Here is a 15000-nt window from a genome sequence, read left to right on the forward strand (position 1 = left end):
ATACAACAGCTAATACACCAGCTAATACACCAGCTAATACAACAGCTAATACACCAGCTAATACAACAGCTAATACAACAGCTAATACAACAGCTAATACACCAGCTAATACACCAGCTAATACACCAGCTAATACAACAGCTAATACAACAGCTAATACAACATATAATACAACAGCTAATACACCAGCTAATACAACAGCTAATACAACATATAATACACCAGCTAATACAACAGCTAATACAACATATAATACACCAGCTAATACACCAGCTAATACACCAGCTAATACAACATATAATACACCAGCTAATACAACAGCTAATACAACAGCTAATACAACATATAATACACCAGCTAATACAACATATAATACAACAGCTAATACACCAGCTAATACAACATATAATACAACAGCTAATACACCAGCTAATACAACAGCTAATACAACAGCTAATACAACATATAATACACCAGCTAATACACCAGCTAATACACCAGCTAATACAACAGCTAATACAACAGCTAATACAACATATAATACACCAGCTAATACACCAGCTAATACACCAGCTAATACACCAGCTAATACAACAGCTAATACAACAGCTAATACAACATATAATACACCAGCTAATACACCAGCTAATACACCAGCTAATACAACAGCTAATACAACAGCTAATACAACATATAATACACCAGCTAATACACCAGCTAATACACCAGCTAATACAACAGCTAATACACCAGCTAATACAACAGCTAATACAACAGCTAATACAACATATAATACACCAGCTAATACACCAGCTAATACAACAGCTAATACAACATATAATACACCAGCTAATACAACATATAATACAACAGCTAATACACCAGCTAATACAACATATAATACAACAGCTAATACACCAGCTAATACAACAGCTAATACAACAGCTAATACAACAGCTAATACACCAGCTAATACAACAGCTAATACAACATATAATACACCAGCTAATACAACAGCTAATACAACAGCTAATACACCAGCTAATACAACATATAATACACCAGCTAATACAACAGCTAATACAACAGCTAATACACCAGCTAATACACCAGCTAATACAACATATAATACAACAGCTAATACACCAGCTAATACAACAGCTAATACAACAGCTAATACAACATATAATACACCAGCTAATACACCAGCTAATACACCAGCTAATACAACAGCTAATACAACAGCTAATACAACATATAATACACCAGCTAATACACCAGCTAATACAACAGCTAATACAACAGCTAATACAACAGCTAATACACCAGCTAATACAACATATAATACACCAGCTAATACAACAGCTAATACAACAGCTAATACAACATATAATACACCAGCTAATACAACAGCTAATACAATATATAATACAACAGCTAATACAACAGCTAATACAACAGCTAATACAACAGCTAATACAACATATAATACACCAGCTAATACAACAGCTAATACAATATATAATACAACAGCTAATACAACAGCTAATACAACAGCTAATACACCAGCTAATACAACATATAATACACCAGCTAATACAACAGCTAATACAATATATAATACAACAGCTAATACAACAGCTAATACAACAGCTAATACACCAGCTAATACAACATATAATACACCAGCTAATACAACAGCTAATACAACATATAATACACCAGCTAATACAACAGCTAATACAATATATAATACAACAGCTAATACAACAGCTAATACAACAGCTAATACAACATATAATACACCAGCTAATACAACAGCTAATACAACAGCTAATACAACATATAATACAACAGCTAATACAACAGCTAATACAACAGCTAATACAACAGCTAATACACCAGCTAATACAACATATAATACACCAGCTAATACAACAGCTAATACAACATATAATACACCAGCTAATACAACAGCTAATACAACATATAATACACCAGCTAATACAACAGCTAATACAACATATAATACAACAGCTAATACAACATATAATACAACATATAATACAACAGCTAATACAACAGCTAATACAACATATGATACAACAGCTAATACAACAGCTAATACAACAGCTAATACAACATATAATACAACAGCTAATACAACAGCTAATACAACATATAATACAACAGCTAATACAACAGCTAATACAACATATGATACAACAGCTAATACAACAGCTAATACAACAGCTAATACAACATATAATACAACAGCTAATACAACAGCTAATACAACAGCTAATACAACATATAATACACCAGCTAATACAACATATAATACAACAGCTAATACAACAGCTAATACAACATATAATACAACAGCTAATACAACAGCTAATACAACAGCTAATACAACATATAATACACCAGCTAATACAACATATAATACAACAGCTAATACACCAGCTAATACAACATATAATACAACAGCTAATACAACATATAATACAACAGCTAATACAACAGCTAATACAACAGCTAATACAACAGCTAATACAACATATAATACACCAGCTAATACAACATATAATACACCAGCTAATACACCAGCTAATACAACAGCTAATACAACAGCTAATACACCAGCTAATACAACATATAATACACCAGCTAATACAACAGCTAATACAACAGCTAATACAACATATAATACACCAGCTAATACACCAGCTAATACAACATATAATACACCAGCTAATACAACAGCTAATACAACAGCTAATACACCAGCTAATACAACAGCTAATACAACATATAATACAACAGCTAATACAACAGCTAATACACCAGCTAATACAACAGCTAATACAACAGCTAATACACCAGCTAATACACCAGCTAATACAACATATAATACACCAGCTAATACAACAGCTAATACAACAGCTAATACACCAGCTAATACAACAGCTAATACAACAGCTAATACAACAGCTAATACAACATATAATACAACAGCTAATACAACAGCTAATACAACAGCTAATACAACAGCTAATACAACATATAATACACCAGCTAATACAACAGCTAATACAACAGCTAATACAACAGCTAATACAACATATAATACACCAGCTAATACACCAGCTAATACACCAGCTAATACAACAGCTAATACAACAGCTAATACAACAGCTAATACAACATATAATACACCAGCTAATACAACATATAATACAACAGCTAATACAACAGCTAATACACCAGCTAATACAACAGCTAATACAACAGCTAATACAACAGCTAATACACCAGCTAATACACCAGCTAATACAACAGCTAATACAACAGCTAATACAACAGCTAATACACCAGCTAATACAACAGCTAATACAACAGCTAATACAACATATAATACACCAGCTAATACAACAGCTAATACAACATATAATACAACAGCTAATACAACAGCTAATACACCAGCTAATACAACAGCTAATACAACAGCTAATACACCAGCTAATACACCAGCTAATACACCAGCTAATACAACAGCTAATACAACAGCTAATACACCAGCTAATACACCAGCTAATACAACAGCTAATACAACAGCTAATACAACATATAATACACCAGCTAGTACAACAGCTAATACACCAGCTAATACAACAGCTAATACAACAGCTAATACAACAGCTAATACAACATATAATACACCAGCTAATACAACAGCTAATACAACAGCTAATACAACATATAATACAACAGCTAATACAACAGCTAATACAACAGCTAATACACCAGCTAATACACCAGCTAATACACCAGCTAATACAACATATAATACAACAGCTAATACAACAGCTAATACAACAGCTAATACAACATATAATACAACAGCTAATACAACATATAATACAACAGCTAATACACCAGCTAATACAACATATAATACAACAGCTAATACAACAGCTAATACACCAGCTAATACAACAGCTAATACAACAGCTAATACAACAGCTAATACACCAGCTAATACACCAGCTAATACAACAGCTAATACAACAGCTAATACACCAGCTAATACAACAGCTAATACAACAGCTAATACAACATATAATACACCAGCTAATACAACATATAATACACCAGCTAATACAACAGCTAATACAACAGCTAATACACCAGCTAATACACCAGCTAATACAACAGCTAATACAACAGCTAATACACCAGCTAATACAACAGCTAATACAACAGCTAATACACCAGCTAATACACCAGCTAATACAACAGCTAATACAACAGCTAATACAACATATAATACACCAGCTAGTACAACAGCTAATACACCAGCTAATACAACAGCTAATACACCAGCTAATACACCAGCTAATACACCAGCTAATACACCAGCTAATACAACATATAATACACCAGCTAATACACCAGCTAATACACCAGCTAATACAACATATAATACACCAGCTAATACAACAGCTAATACACCAGCTAATACAACAGCTAATACACCAGCTAATACAACAGCTAATACACCAGCTAATACACCAGCTAATACACCAGCTAATACAACAGCTAATACAACAGCTAATACAACAGCTAATACACCAGCTAATACAACAGCTAATACACCAGCTAATACACCAGCTAATACAACATATAATACACCAGCTAATACACCAGCTAATACACCAGCTAATACAACAGCTAATACACCAGCTAATACACCAGCTAATACAACAGCTAATACAACATATAATACACCAGCTAATACACCAGCTAATACAACAGCTAATACAACAGCTAATACACCAGCTAATACACCAGCTAATACACCAGCTAATACACCAGCTAATACAACAGCTAATACACCAGCTAATACAACAGCTAATACACCAGCTAATACAACAGCTAATACAACAGCTAATACAACATATAATACAACAGCTAATACAACATATAATACACCAGCTAATACAACATATAATACACCAGCTAATACAACATATAATACAACAGCTAATACACCAGCTAATACAACAGCTAATACAACATATAATACACCAGCTAATACAACAGCTAATACACCAGCTAATACAACAGCTAATACAACAGCTAATACACCAGCTAATACAACAGCTAATACAACATATAATACACCAGCTAATACAACAGCTAATACACCAGCTAATACAACAGCTAATACACCAGCTAATACAACAGCTAATACAACATATAATACACCAGCTAATACAACATATAATACACCAGCTAATACAACATATAATACACCAGCTAATACACCAGCTAATACACCAGCTAATACACCAGCTAATACAACAGCTAATACACCAGCTAATACAACAGCTAATACACCAGCTAATACAACAGCTAATACAACAGCTAATACACCAGCTAATACAACAGCTAATACACCAGCTAATACAACAGCTAATACAACATATAATACAACAGCTAATACACCAGCTAATACAACAGCTAATACACCAGCTAATACAACAGCTAATACAACATATAATACACCAGCTAATACAACATATAATACAACAGCTAATACACCAGCTAATACAACATATAATACAACAGCTAATACACCAGCTAATACAACAGCTAATACAACAGCTAATACAACAGCTAATACAACATATAATACACCAGCTAATACAACAGCTAATACAACAGCTAATACACCAGCTAATACAACATATAATACACCAGCTAATACAACAGCTAATACAACAGCTAATACACCAGCTAATACACCAGCTAATACAACATATAATACAACAGCTAATACACCAGCTAATACAACAGCTAATACAACAGCTAATACAACATATAATACACCAGCTAATACACCAGCTAATACACCAGCTAATACAACAGCTAATACAACAGCTAATACACCAGCTAATACACCAGCTAATACAACATATAATACACCAGCTAATACAACAGCTAATACAACAGCTAATACACCAGCTAATACACCAGCTAATACAACATATAATACAACAGCTAATACACCAGCTAATACAACAGCTAATACAACAGCTAATACAACATATAATACACCAGCTAATACACCAGCTAATACACCAGCTAATACAACAGCTAATACAACAGCTAATACACCAGCTAATACACCAGCTAATACAACATATAATACACCAGCTAATACAACAGCTAATACAACAGCTAATACACCAGCTAATACAACATATAATACACCAGCTAATACAACAGCTAATACAACAGCTAATACACCAGCTAATACACCAGCTAATACACCAGCTAATACACCAGCTAATACAACAGCTAATACAACAGCTAATACACCAGCTAATACAACATATAATACACCAGCTAATACAACAGCTAATACAACAGCTAATACACCAGCTAATACACCAGCTAATACAACATATAATACAACAGCTAATACACCAGCTAATACAACAGCTAATACAACAGCTAATACAACATATAATACACCAGCTAATACACCAGCTAATACACCAGCTAATACAACAGCTAATACACCAGCTAATACACCAGCTAATACACCAGCTAATACAACAGCTAATACACCAGCTAATACAACATATAATACACCAGCTAATACACCAGCTAATACAACAGCTAATACACCAGCTAATACACCAGCTAATACAACAGCTAATACACCAGCTAATACAACATATAATACACCAGCTAATACAACATATAATACACCAGCTAATACACCAGCTAATACAACATATAATACACCAGCTAATACAACATATAATACACCAGCTAATACACCAGCTAATACAACAGCTAATACACCAGCTAATACACCAGCTAATACAACAGCTAATACACCAGCTAATACAACATATAATACACCAGCTAATACAACATATAATACACCAGCTAATACACCAGCTAATACAACATATAATACACCAGCTAATACAACATATAATACACCAGCTAATACACCAGCTAATACAACAGCTAATACAACAGCTAATACAACAGCTAATACACCAGCTAATACACCAGCTAATACACCAGCTAATACAACAGCTAATACAACAGCTAATACACCAGCTAATACAACATATAATACACCAGCTAATACAACAGCTAATACAACAGCTAATACACCAGCTAATACACCAGCTAATACAACATATAATACAACAGCTAATACACCAGCTAATACAACAGCTAATACAACAGCTAATACAACATATAATACACCAGCTAATACACCAGCTAATACACCAGCTAATACAACAGCTAATACACCAGCTAATACACCAGCTAATACACCAGCTAATACAACAGCTAATACACCAGCTAATACAACATATAATACACCAGCTAATACACCAGCTAATACAACAGCTAATACACCAGCTAATACACCAGCTAATACAACAGCTAATACACCAGCTAATACAACAGCTAATACACCAGCTAATACAACATATAATACACCAGCTAATACAACATATAATACAACAGCTAATACACCAGCTAATACAACATATAATACACCAGCTAATACAACATATAATACACCAGCTAATACAACAGCTAATACACCAGCTAATACAACAGCTAATACACCAGCTAATACAACATATAATACACCAGCTAATACAACATATAATACACCAGCTAATACAACATATAATACACCAGCTAATACAACAGCTAATACACCAGCTAATACAACATATAATACACCAGCTAATACAACATATAATACACCAGCTAATACAACAGCTAATACACCAGCTAATACAACATATAATACACCAGCTAATACAACAGCTAATACACCAGCTAATACAACATATAATACACCAGCTAATACAACATATAATACACCAGCTAATACAACATATAATACACCAGCTAATACAACATATAATACACCAGCTAATACAACATATAATACACCAGCTAATACAACAGCTAATACAACATATAATACACCAGCTAATACACCAGCTAATACAACATATAATACACCAGCTAATACACCAGCTAATACAACATATAATACACCAGCTAATACAACATATAATACACCAGCTAATACAACATATAATACACCAGCTAATACAACAGCTAATACAACATATAATACACCAGCTAATACACCAGCTAATACAACATATAATACACCAGCTAATACAACATATAATACACCAGCTAATACAACATATAATACACCAGCTAATACAACAGCTAATACAACATATAATACACCAGCTAATACACCAGCTAATACAACATATAATACACCAGCTAATACACCAGCTAATACAACATATAATACACCAGCTAATACAACAGCTAATACACCAGCTAATACAACATATAATACACCAGCTAATACACCAGCTAATACAACATATAATACACCAGCTAATACACCAGCTAATACACCAGCTAATACAACATATAATACACCAGCTAATACAACAGCTAATACACCAGCTAATACAACATATAATACAACAGCTAATACACCAGCTAATACACCAGCTAATACAACATATAATACACCAGCTAATACAACATATAATACAACAGCTAATACACCAGCTAATACACCAGCTAATACAACATATAATACACCAGCTAATACAACATATAATACACCAGCTAATACACCAGCTAATACACCAGCTAATACAACATATAATACACCAGCTAATACAACAGCTAATACACCAGCTAATACAACATATAATACAACAGCTAATACACCAGCTAATACACCAGCTAATACAACATATAATACACCAGCTAATACAACATATAATACACCAGCTAATACACCAGCTAATACACCAGCTAATACAACATATAATACACCAGCTAATACAACAGCTAATACACCAGCTAATACAACATATAATACACCAGCTAATACAACAGCTAATACACCAGCTAATACAACATATAATACACCAGCTAATACAACATATAATACACCAGCTAATACAACAGCTAATACAACATATAATACACCAGCTAATACACCAGCTAATACAACATATAATACACCAGCTAATACACCAGCTAATACACCAGCTAATACAACATATAATACACCAGCTAATACAACAGCTAATACAACATATAATACACCAGCTAATACAACATATAATACACCAGCTAATACAACAGCTAATACACCAGCTAATACACCAGCTAATACAACATATAATACACCAGCTAATACAACAGCTAATACACCAGCTAATACAACATATAATACACCAGCTAATACACCAGCTAATACAACATATAATACACCAGCTAATACAACAGCTAATACACCAGCTAATACAACATATAATACACCAGCTAATACAACATATAATACACCAGCTAATACAACAGCTAATACACCAGCTAATACAACATATAATACACCAGCTAATACAACAGCTAATACACCAGCTAATACAACAGCTAATACACCAGCTAATACAACATATAATACACCAGCTAATACAACATATAATACACCAGCTAATACAACAGCTAATACAACATATAATACACCAGCTAATACACCAGCTAATACAACATATAATACACCAGCTAATACACCAGCTAATACAACATATAATACACCAGCTAATACAACAGCTAATACACCAGCTAATACAACATATAATACACCAGCTAATACACCAGCTAATACACCAGCTAATACAACATATAATACACCAGCTAATACAACAGCTAATACACCAGCTAATACAACATATAATACACCAGCTAATACACCAGCTAATACACCAGCTAATACAACATATAATACACCAGCTAATACAACATATAATACACCAGCTAATACAACATATAATACACCAGCTAATACACCAGCTAATACAACATATAATACACCAGCTAATACACCAGCTAATACACCAGCTAATACACCAGCTAATACAACATATAATACACCAGCTAATACACCAGCTAATACACCAGCTAATACACCAGCTAATACAACATATAATACACCAGCTAATACAACATATAATACACCAGCTAATACAACATATAATACACCAGCTAATACAACATATAATACACCAGCTAATACAACATATAATACAACAGCTAATACACCAGCTAATACAACATATAGTACACCAGCTAATACACCAGCTAATACAACATATAATACACCAGCTAATACACCAGCTAATACAACATATAATACACCAGCTAATCATTAATTTAATTAAATCTAAATGAGTTTATTAATAAATTAATGTGTTATACAATTAAAGGGGAACAAAGGGTTTTTTACACACAACAGAGCAGCGTCAATTCATTATTATTGTTCATAATTGTTTCAGCTACAAGAAATCAGAGTCTGGTGTTGTGAGAGTCAGGAGGTCTGGGAGTCAGTCAGTGGTCAGTGGGTCAGAGTCAGGGTTCTGTGCTGGACACTCCAATTCTTTACTCCAACCTGCACCTCCACACCATGTCTTCCTGGAGCTGCTCTGTGCACAGGGACACTGGGGTCATGCTGGAGCAGGGACTGGACTCTGTAAAGCTCCACACACACACACACACACACACCTTCTGGACAACAATGTGACTCAGAGTGTGGATGTAAAGTATGTTCTGGACACACCTGTCTCAGTGGACTCTACTCTGGACTTCACCTCTCACCTTCATGTAAACTGACGGTGTAACAAACACCATGAACACAATCCAGCGTCTCCCAGACACAAAAACAAGACACTGTGGAAACCCAAGTCTAATTATGTCTCTGTGTGTGTGTGTGTGTGTGTGTGTGTGTGTGTGTGTGTGTGTGTGGTACATGGAAATCAGCGTGTCAGTGAAAGGAGAAAGGAGTTTCCTTTCATTATTTCATGAAGCTGCATTTCTCCAGCCTGCAGACTCGGTTACTCTTCACCAACATGATGCCAAAAACACTGTGTTTTGATTGGCTGAGAGAGAGAGAGAGAGAGAGAAAGAAAGAAAGAGAGAGAGAGAGAGAGAGAGAGAGAGAGAGAGAGAAAGAAAGAAAGAGAGAGAGAGAGAGAGAGAGAGAGAGAGAGTCATTAACACAAGAAGCAGAAAGAGAAGAATCAGAGACACTGAATTGTCAGACTGAATTCTTTAAACACACCCGGCAGGAGAATGTCTGTAAAACCATGTGTGTGTGTGTGTGTGTGTGTGTGTGTGTGTGTGTGTGTGTGTGTGTGTGAGAGTGTGTGTGTGTGTGAGAGTGTGTGTGTGAGTGTGTGTGTGTGAGCTATTCTTAAACTTCTACAGAAGTTAGATGACTTTATGAGACTGTTAAAGTGGAAAAAATTGAATTAAAAAAAAATCCCAGGTTTATTTTTCAGGGTCAGAAAACATACATCACACACGCACACACACACACACAGATATATACACACATTACACATATAACACACACACACTCTCTCTCTACAACTAACTATAAATGGATAAAAGTTTGAGATAATAGTTATACTTTAATGTTGTGATGTATATCTACAGTGAGGGAAAAAATGATTTGATCCCCTGCTGATTTTGTACGTTTGCCCACTGACAGAAATGACTAGTCTGTAATTTTAATGGTAGGTTTATCTGAACAGTGAGAGACAGAATAACAACAAAAAAATCCAGAAAAACACATTTCAGAAAAGTTCTACATTGATTTGCATTTTATTGAGTGAAATAAGTATTTGACCCCTTTGCAAAACATGACTTAGCAAACCCTTGTTGACAATCACAGACGTCAGACATTTCTTGTAGTTGGCCACCAGGTTTGCACACATCTCACATCTCAAGGAATTTGGGCCCACTCCTCTTTGCATCCACGACCCATTTTCATTGCCCTGGCTAAGGGAAGGAGGTTCTCACTCAAGATTTGACGGTACATGGCCCCGTCCATCGTCCCTTTCATGCGGTGCGGTTGTCCTGTCCCCTGGGGATGGTGTACTTGGGGTCATAGGCAGCATTCCTCCTCCTCCAAACACGGCGAGTTGAGTTGATGCCAAAGAGCTGGATTTTGGTCTCATTTGACCACAACACTTTCACCAGTTCTCCTCTGAATCATTCAGATGTTCACTGGCAAACTTCAGATAGTCCTGTACATGTGCTTTCTTTAGCAGGGGGACGTTGCGGGTGCTACTGGATTTCAGTCTTTCACGTCGTAGTGTGTTACCAATTGTTTTCTTGGTGACTGTGGTCCCAGCTGCCTTGAGATCATTGACAAAATCCTCCAGTGTAATTCTGGGCTGATTCCTCGCCGTTCTCATGATCACTGAAACTCCATGAGGTGAGATCTTGCATGGAGCCCCAGACCAAGGAAGATCGACAGTCCTTTTGTGTTTCTTCCATTTGGGAATAATCGCACCAACTGTTGTCACCTTCTCACCAAGCGGCTTGGCGATGGTCTTGTAGCTCATTCCAGCCTTGTGTAGGTCTACAATCTTGTCCCTGACATCCATGGACAGCTCTTTGGTCTTGACCATGATGGAGAGTTTGGAATCTGATTGATTGCTTCCTTCTGTGGACAGGTGTCTTTCATACAGGTAATGAGCTGAGATTAAGAGCACTCCCCGAGAGTGCTCCTACTGTAATCTCAGCTCCTTACCTGTATAAAAGACACCTGGGAGCCAGAAATCTTTCGGACTGATAGGGGATCAAATACTTATTTCACTCATTAAAATACAAATCAATGTAGAACTTTTCTGAAATGTGTTTTTCTGGATTTTTTTGTTGTTATTCTGTCTCTCACTGTTCAGATAAACCTACCATTAAAATTACAGACTGATCATTTCTTAGTCAGGGGGTAAACGTACAAAATCAGCAGGGGATCAAATCATTTTTTCCCTCACTGTATGTGTGTGTGTGTTATATGTAGAGTGTGTACATCATTACAGATGTGTATAATAACTGCAGTGTCCCTCATCCTCCCTCATCACCATCCGTCTCACAGGGCTTTATCTTTATCAGGGATAAACAAGATAAAGGAGATAAAGGAGATAAAGGAGCGGCTAGATGAAGAGGGAGAATAATTACAGGGTCCAGGGTTTGAGTGACACTTCAAAGTGAACAGCAAGGACATGAACTCCAGATCAGACAAAGGGAGAGTGCAGGTGACTCTCTGACACACACATACACACACACACACAGAACATCACTCATCATGTTATATCATATCATACACACACACACACACACACACACTCACTCTACTTGTCAGTGTGAATCAGCTGTTACTATAGTAACTGTAAGGTATCAGAGCGAATGTATTGATGAGTATAACCCTGTTGTGATGTCAGAGCTGCAGTTAGGGAGAATTCATCAACACCCTCTGTATAATAATATAATAAACACCATCACAGTCTGCTGTGTGTTCAATCCATACACCACACCCACACTTCCTCTTCCTGCTCAGGGGGTAAAGGGTAACTGCACCACTCACTGATGGAGGATTAATGCGTCCTGACATCACCTTCTGCAGTCCCACTGCTCCACTGTCCCTCCGCTGTGGTCAGAGGTCAGCATGCTGCGTGGCCTAGGTCATGCACCTCAGGGTTTACTGGCCTGGTATTTATGCTTGGGGTTTATTCACATTCTGCCATTTTATTTATTACTCACATTTATTACAGTGAAATGTAATCTTCTTTACATTCTAAATAATAATCTTCTTACTCAATCTCATCAATGATGAACTTCTTTATTTTGGTGTTTCATTTTCTTTTAGCTTTGGCAGCGTCTGACATTTTAACCCAAAATGAGTTACTTCATTTCATGGAAAGAAAACAAACAAACAAACAAATAAAACCTTTAGCACTTAATAACTAGTTTTTATTATGTTATTAATAATAATAATATTTTGATATTTTATTTATTTAATAATATTTTATTATTGTACTTTCAATTATTTATTTGTTTGTCCTGTCACTGCTTTATTATTTATTGCACTAATATTATTTGCATTAAATGTTACAGATGTATTCCTGATAATATTCTGTGTATGATGTTTAAAACTGCAGTGTGTAACTTTTTTGTTTTAATAAAAAAATTATTTAGAACAATATCATTATTATTGTTATTATTATTATTATTATTATTATTATTGTTGTTGTTATTATTATTAACTCTCATTAAGTCTGAAATTATGTAGTATTAATAAACACTACCATTACATAAGTTGCAGTAACAGCTTTCTTCCAGAGAGTTTAGTAAATCCATAAAAGTCACATACTGCCACTTTAAAAAAGTCTTTTTTTTCTTTTCCAGCATCTGTGAGTGATTCAGAGCTGCTGTAAGACTGGAGGAACAAAAAATAAAAGAGAGAAAGTGAAATTAGCTTTCGAGGACGCAGATCTGGTAACAATTAGCTTTCAGCACCCCGCCCGGTCCTGGGAGAGCACACACGCCATTAACACCGTTAAAATATCGCTCATCAATAATCACCGGGACGAGAAATGTTCCTGGAAAGTCTGAGGCACTGCGTCACGGCCAGAGCTTCGCCATTACATTCAGGTGAAAAGTGAAATGTGTGTGAACTCGCTTCACCCCGAGGAGACTACACCACCTTACCAGATCTAATAAACACAAGAAGCTCGGGAGCAGTGACCTCACACACCACACTAGAGCACAACATATAGACTAGAGCACTACATAGGGACACTAGAGCACTACATAGGGACACTAGAGCACTACATAGACACTAGAGCACTACATAGACATTTGAGCACTACATAGACACTAGAGCACTACATAGAAACACAATTGCACTACACAGGGACTTTAGAGCACTACATAGACACTAGTGGACTACATAGGGACAACAGTGCACTATACAGGGACACTATAGCACTACATAGATAATAGAGCACTACATAGGGGCACTATAGCACTACATAGACACTTGTGAAGTAT

At 35.5% G+C, this 15000-nt stretch overlaps 1 protein-coding gene across 2 annotated transcripts in view; it reads right to left on the bottom strand.

Moving 5' to 3' along the window:
- The window catches only part of ltbp1 (latent transforming growth factor beta binding protein 1), a 112384-nt gene that overhangs the window by 70726 nt on the left and 26658 nt on the right, over positions 1–15000 (bottom strand). The window lies entirely within an intron of this gene.

This window comes from Hemibagrus wyckioides, linkage group LG09 (assembly GCF_019097595.1).
Source record: "Hemibagrus wyckioides isolate EC202008001 linkage group LG09, SWU_Hwy_1.0, whole genome shotgun sequence".
Lineage (NCBI taxonomy): Eukaryota > Metazoa > Chordata > Actinopteri > Siluriformes > Bagridae > Hemibagrus > Hemibagrus wyckioides.